Source organism: Alosa pseudoharengus, unplaced genomic scaffold (assembly GCF_046254945.1).
Source record: "Alosa pseudoharengus isolate Yale_2024_CS ecotype anadromous, Long Island Sound unplaced genomic scaffold, YU_APseudo_1.1 YU_APseudo_1.1_scf_8, whole genome shotgun sequence".
NCBI classification, from domain to species: Eukaryota; Metazoa; Chordata; class Actinopteri; order Clupeiformes; family Clupeidae; genus Alosa; species Alosa pseudoharengus.
In genome coordinates this window covers 36,681,446-36,687,257 of record NW_027468870.1, presented here as the reverse complement: position 1 = coordinate 36,687,257, position 5,812 = coordinate 36,681,446, and the positions used below count along the sequence as shown (strand labels likewise).

Genomic DNA, 5,812 nt, shown 5'->3' with positions numbered 1-5,812 from the left:
TAGTTCAAAATAATATAGGCCTATTATATATAAGATAATGCACAATGTAGGCCTGACTGTCATTCTGACTTCCTGTTGTGCTAGTGTTCTCCTAGTATATCTTTTTGTGTCAAGTAATTACATTAATTGTGTCAATTAATCATACTCTTATTTTTCCACATTCTTATAACAAAAACAGTGCTTGCACTGATGATGCCCCTGCACTGTTTACTTTTGCACTACCACCATTGCACATACTCCACCATAGCACCAATCAGGGTCAATGTATCATAGGTGCAGTCCCTACTGGCACTATCAGGCCTAGTAATCCTCACTCTTAACTTTTATATAACTGGGTGATTACATTTATTGTATGTGTGTGAGATATGTGTGTATGTACTGTATAAGTTGCTGCATATCTAAAATTGCCCTCTGGTATCTATCTATCTATCTATCTATCTATCTATCTTTCTATCTATCTTTTTGTATTACAGAGGATGAGGACAATCTGAGGAAGCAAATGGAGCTCAAAAGACCTCCTGTGCCCAAGATCAGGCAAGAGCCTTTGTTGGCCAATGAGAAAAGAAAAGAAAACAGCCTTCCATGGCACCAAAAAAGTAAGCCTGCCATTCACTAACACAGCACTAAGCCTGCTAATACCTTAGCATTTGTGAAAAAGCAATAAGAAGATTTGCATCCCCACAACATTTACAGTTTTTCCTCAGTCACTTTGATGCTTTTCTCACATCACTATTAACATTTGCACAGCAGTTAGTGAATATGTACGCTTCACATTTGCAATTTGTTCAGAGGAAGGAGAAATTGCTACTATGATGTGCACAAATGAATAAATGTTGTGGAGGTTGAACTAATAGTTGTGAATAGTTAGAATTTTTATTCCTGATCTGAGAAAAGCACCAAAGCAACTGAGGAAAACTGCAACACTGTCTTAAGTTGCAATTTGCCACTTTGTCACTAACAAGCCCAAAACGGCACATTGTATTTCAATCACCTCTCAGATAATTAAGACACATGAAAGAGAAGGGGACAGACAATTCATGCAGAAAATAATAGGAAAAAAAAATAGCTGCCAAGAAAAGGAAACCCCTTTGTCAAAAGTCAGATTTGGTAAGTTTGCTTTCTTTAATGTAAAGTTAAGGCTAAACAAGGCTAAGATAAATAGTATTAAACGGGATACATAACAACATACCAAATAGAACTGCAGTCTTTACGAAAAACGAACCCTTTACAAAGGTATTTATTTACAGGACGCAACCTTTGTGAGATCACCCATCCCCCCAAAAAAGAAACTTCTCAAAAAAAATGAAACAGCCTCAGAGTTTCAGGTAAGACTTCTACAGTCATTGACCATATATTTGATGAATGATGATAAATACATATTAGTTTACTGAGGTTTTTGTCATATAGCATGGTGTGGAGGGATCTACCAACCAAGTGGCTCTGGTCCCCTCTGAGTTTGAGGTAAGACTTCCTCACACAATGCCCATATCTTCAAACCTTCATGACACACAACACAGGCAGGGGCAGCTGTGGCCTACTGGTTAGGGGTTCGGGCTTGAAACCAAAGGGTTGCCAGTTCGATTCCCAACCAGTAGGAAAAATGTGTGCAGGGGAAGTGGTTGAGCACTGCTCTCCCATGTCCACATCCACGGCTGAAGTGTCCTTGAATATGGCACCTAACCTCACTGCCTCCCGAGCGCCACTGTAGCAAGGCAGCTCACTGCTCCGGGTTAGTGTGTGCTTCACCTCACTGAGTGTGTTCATTGGACATACAAGTAAACGATAAGAACAGAAAAGAAGCAATCAGCAAAAAATCTTATTGGTTGTTTTTAGGATGCTTTGGAGGGAGTCGGACCATCCAGTCGGAATCCCACATTCTTTGATGCTGAGGTAATGAAATGCTTATCATGTCCATTTGCAATTGTGGGGATATATCCCATCTTTACTATTGCTTTAGATGGATCCAACTATTATAAACTGCATTTGAATATACTAAGGTTTTTGTGTTTATAGGACTTTTTGGATGTCTCTGATGACAAGGTAAAGTGCTTTGCACATGATGACTGCATGTTAAGTTTTTTACAAGAAAATGTGTATGGTTTTACAGAAAAACAGATTCTGATGACCCTTTGTGCTGACATAAATTACATACTTTATTTTTACTTCGCATTTAGGATTCTGATGTATCAGATGATGGTGTTGTTCCCCAAAGGATGTTTGGAAACATCAAAAAAGCTTACCAGCAATTAAAGACCAAAAACAAAAAAAGACCTCAAACAAAGGTAAATTCAAGATCTTATCTTACACGCACACGCTCAGCTTGTGTAAGAAAGGATAACTATTTGAGTTGTTTTGTTTTTTGTGTTTTTCTCTCAAACGTGTTAAATGACAGATACAAAGATTTGGAAACACAAAAATAAAAAAAGAGAGGGATGGTCTTTGGGCAACCATAGAGGCAATTCATACAAACACTTCCCGAGTGTTGGGAGGTCAGCCTATGGGTGAGTGAATAATAATGCAATAAAAAAATGCAAGTTCAAATGCAATCTCTTTAAAAGACGTGTATTGAATCAAACTGATTAACAATATGTTTTGTCAATATCCTGTGCAGCCCAATCGGAGTCGCAGATCACTGTATGTCAAGGCTATGCTTGGTTTGGTAAGCTATGGTTTGAATGTACCTTGCCATCGCCTCCCTGCTCAGATGGCAAGATACATTCAAACCATAGCTTACCAAAACAGTTACAGCAAAACCTCCCCTCACTCCTGAGAAATATCAGGCAGTAAAGGGTTTCAATTCATTCACGTTTAACAGAGAACCGATTCTATTTCTATTAAAAAATATAACAAAACAAAAACATGAACATGAATTGTTTCTGATATTTTTGTTTTTGTTTTTCAGACACATTCAAGTGATGGCTTGTGGACAATGGCGTAGGAGAAGCTGAGGTGGCTGTACGCCACAAGAAAATAGGAGTATTCATTTCAGAAAAAAATCATAGATCTTAACAGAAAAAAATAAAAACCGCCTTAATCATACCTTTTGAAATATGTTGTTCTTTGTTAATTGTTCTGGGAGTAGGTATAATAGTAGGAAAATAGAATTGCACATTTTAAAAAAGGAGAAGTTGATAATTGAAAACATTTGTAGGCCTATGTAAAACAACTAGAGTTTTAAGCTGAGTCATATCTATTTTTGTTTTTCTAAAGTACAAACCTGTTGTCACCAGTTAAAACCATTACAGACCAATTCACACCAGTTAAAAAATATAATATAATCTTAAACCAGTTCATACCATTTAACACCAATTCATTCAACCAGTAGGTTTCTTTAACTGGACCTTACCAATACAATCCAGTAGAGACCAGTTACCCACCAGTAAAAAAATATAATATAATCTTAAACCAGTTCATACCATTTAACACCAGTTCATCAACCAGTAGGTTTCTTTAACTGGACCTTACCAATACAGTCCAGTAGAGACCAGTTACCCACCAGTAGAAGTGTTCCAATTTCCATATAAAAACCAATAAAACCAGTTGAAGTTTTTACTGGTTTCCAACTGGTTTCCCAATGATTTTCTACTGGTTTCCTACTGGATCTCAACTGGATTCCTACTGGATCTCAACTGGATTTTCAACTGGATTTCTACTGGAATTTCCGCTAGGGAATACATAGGCCTACCACATGAAAGGCTAGAGTGAAACATTTTGATATTCCCTTTTCCCTTCAGCATCCATACAAACCCCTTTTTGTGGTGTGTAGATCAGCTATGCCACCCAAGAAGAAGAAAGGGGACGAAAATACGAAGCTTTTTCATAAAGCAGAGTGTAAGTAAGCAAAATAACTAGCCACACAAGCTAGCAGTGGTAGTGACCAGGCTTTCAAATTATGCAGATTCTATTATGTGGAAAAATAGTATTAACTGGTGATAGCATATGTTACCCTGGATATTGTTAAAGATAAACCTAGCTTCTATAATCTTTCAACCAAGGTCAGGAGTATTGATTAGGGGTGTGCAGCACGGTCGCATATACGTCGCGCTATCACAATAGATATTACCAAGTCACTGAATGTTAATTAGCCTACCTTAAGTTAGAATCTTGGAAGTCACAAAAAACATTGGATCTGGACATTTTTCGTTTCTATTCTGTTTATGTTATGAATTTCTGAGTGTAGCCTACACAATGCAGAGAAATAAAAGGGAGACCCAAATTCGTTTGAAGGACTGTCATTGCATTGTTATGACGCATGCTGTAAAAACGTGTTGGCAATGTAAATAAGTTAACACTGTTGGTTATTCAAATATAATGAATCATTATTTGATGAATAATATTAAAATAACACTATCATATAGGGAGGGAAAGTGAAAACCAGCGCCCCAAGTGGTTGCGTTCCTATCGAAGAGCAGCTCCAATAGACCTATTTTCAAAAAAATACTGTGAAGCCAAATCAGCGATCTTATCCACCAAAAATATTTTTCAGTGTCTATACAGTAATAATCTTCTAACTGTGAAAATGTCAAACCATATTTTGCCTTATTTAAAAAAATCGAAATTGCTCCTTTTGTTTCATAAACGAACTACAAAAAAGCCACGTGACTTTACCCTTCGACGTTACTCACGGTAGCATGGTTTGTTTATTAGCCTGGTTAGCATTGCCACTTAACACTTACTGCCAGCTCTTCATGTGAGTAGAAGCACAACACCAGTTATCCAGACATAAAGGTTATCACCACGCGGTTTACACCACCTTCCGTTATTACAAAAATATGTAAGCCAGTTAAGCAAATTGCCATATTGATCAGTTAGAGATTAAGCGCCCAAACGTGTGACGTCACATTCAACTGTAGTTTGTTATCACCATGTTACGACAAAAACTCAAAACAATTCAACTGATCCTAAAAATAAGGTATGACCACTTGAAGCAATAGAGGTGACCCCAGTGCCTAACATTAGGTCTAGCATTAAATTAAGATCCCAATGTGAACCGAGATATATTTTTTCAAAAAAAAAATCCCATCCCCTCCGCTAAACTCTAGGAACGCAACCACTAGATGGCGATGAGATTACTTTCCCTCCCTATACAATATGGTAGGAGGGTTAAACTCGCTAGCCAAAGGATAGGCTACAAAATGAATGAACCACTTTGTATGCAGGGAAGACAGCATCAAATCACTACAGATGGATGGCAGGTTGAGGAAACAGCATCAGGGCTTCAGGTGAGGTTCTAATTATTAGCCTATGTCAAATTGTCAATTCAGTTGGAGTCAGCAGCATTGCTGTACAATATAATGAGAAGGAGTAGATTCACTTCTGATATTCTGTATTGCCAACAGTCTGAAATAACAAAGGAAATCGCCATTAAGGCACTGGTATCTTACAGCAAAAGAATTCCAATTACAGTTAAGCAAATACAAATATAATTTAGAGTCGCATAAATTCATAGACATAGACATATTCAATCCTGAACTATGGTGCATTTCCATACTCAGTAACATAAATAAAATACTATATAACTATATGACTATATGATATATGTGACTTTATAATCTGGGCAAATTTAAGATATGCTTAGCTTCTGTTATCTGAGAAACAAAATTGGCATCTAGTGGTCAAACATTTATTTACGTTTAAACAATTGTTTTCGTCTGCACATATTTCTCTCCAGTCGGAGATGCTAGTTTATCTTTAGAGTACTATAAATAATGAAAGAGGCTATTGTCTATTGACAGTCTGACTCTTGTCAGAAAAGTTAACTTTTCTGGATGTCCCCACCAAAGCTGAGACCAAACCTACGCCCTTGTTCAGC

The 5,812-nt window shown here is 37.2% G+C and overlaps 1 long non-coding RNA gene across 1 annotated transcript; it reads left to right on the top strand.

The window, feature by feature from the left end:
• The first annotated feature begins 2,266 nt into the window (after window positions 1-2,266).
• Window positions 2,267-3,674, top strand: LOC143112288 (uncharacterized). The gene is made up of 3 exons (XR_012984700.1): window positions 2,267-2,282; window positions 2,393-2,501; window positions 2,903-3,674. It is a non-coding gene; the product is annotated as an uncharacterized LOC143112288 (long non-coding RNA).
• The last annotated feature ends 2,138 nt before the right edge of the window (window positions 3,675-5,812 follow it).